A 1,206-nucleotide genomic window follows, 5' to 3' on the forward strand; every position below is an offset into this window, starting at 1 on the left:
AGTATGGCCAACATTACCACAAATAGCACATACCTCATTGGAACTACTCCGTCCTTGCCCCATCATCATGTTGCACATGGTCTTGACTTGCTTTGTCAATTCGGATACTTGCATCGCCAACTCAGTGTTAGCACTTACTTCATAGATTCCCTTTGCTTTCCCTCTAACACTCTTTTGTTGTGAGTTGGTGCCAAGCATCTCATACAACTCATATGTCTCCTCTGTAGTCTTTTCTCCCATGGCACGACCTGCAACATTGTCAACTATGGCCTGGCAAACCTGTATTAGTCCATCATAGAAAAACTGATTCAATAATTCTAAAGGGTATCTATGATGTGGACATTGAACTAAAATCAATTTAAATATTTCCCAAGCCTCATGGAACAACTCACAATCAAGTTGAGAGAAAGTAGCAATTTTACCTCTTAGTTTTGTAGTCTTTGCATGAGAATAAAATTTACCTATGAACTTGTTGTAGGCCGCATCCCCAAGTGGTAAGTGATGTTGGTGCCAATGAAATGAACCAACTCTTTACTACGTCCTTCAATGTATATGGAAAGCATCTTATCCTCAATTGATCTTCAGTCAAACCCTGCAGAGGAAACGTTTGCACGGTTAAGTAAAAATCTCTAATAAATGTCAAGGAATCTTTAGTGGCCATCCCATGGAATGAAGCATTTGAAAATGGATACTCTTCAACTCATAATTCCTCGCTCTAGCACTCAAAACAATATAGGAGGGTGACATTCCTATATTGTTTTGAATTTGATGTAGGATGTGCATACTCCTACATCGGGCAGGCTGGATTCGCCATCTTTTCTTCGGATTTTGAATTTGATGCACTTGATTCTTCCAAATTTTTAGGTTCTCTTCTCTTTCTACTGATCAAATTCACCCTATCAAAATAAGGAAGCACTTCTTGTCCAACGATCGGTGACCTTGCATTCAAAAGAACTCAAAACAAAGAAAAATCGTAATGCAAAAATACACAAAACAACTAAAATAAAATAAAATCTAACTACAAAAAACAAAAACACAAATAGTAAAGAAATCAAATAACTCCAACTCCTTGGCAATGGCGCCAAAACTTGTCTAGTTAAAAACAACTTTAATTCCTTCGCAAGTGGATGGGTCGCTATTGCAGTAAAGCGCACAAGTAAGGGCCAACCCCACAGAGAGTCGAGCTATCAATTAATCTAATACTAT

General features: G+C 38.1%; 1 non-coding gene across 1 annotated transcript; it reads left to right on the forward strand.

Annotated features, from left to right (window-relative positions):
* Nucleotides 1–325: 325 nt before the first annotated feature.
* On the forward strand, nucleotides 326–432 carry LOC116107237. The gene has a single exon (XR_004124421.1). It is a non-coding gene; the product is annotated as a small nucleolar RNA R71 (small nucleolar RNA).
* Nucleotides 433–1,206: the final 774 nt, after the last annotated feature.

The sequence above is a fragment of the Pistacia vera genome, unplaced genomic scaffold (genome assembly GCF_008641045.1).
Source record: "Pistacia vera cultivar Batoury unplaced genomic scaffold, PisVer_v2 Contig529, whole genome shotgun sequence".
NCBI lineage: Eukaryota > Viridiplantae > Streptophyta > Magnoliopsida > Sapindales > Anacardiaceae > Pistacia > Pistacia vera.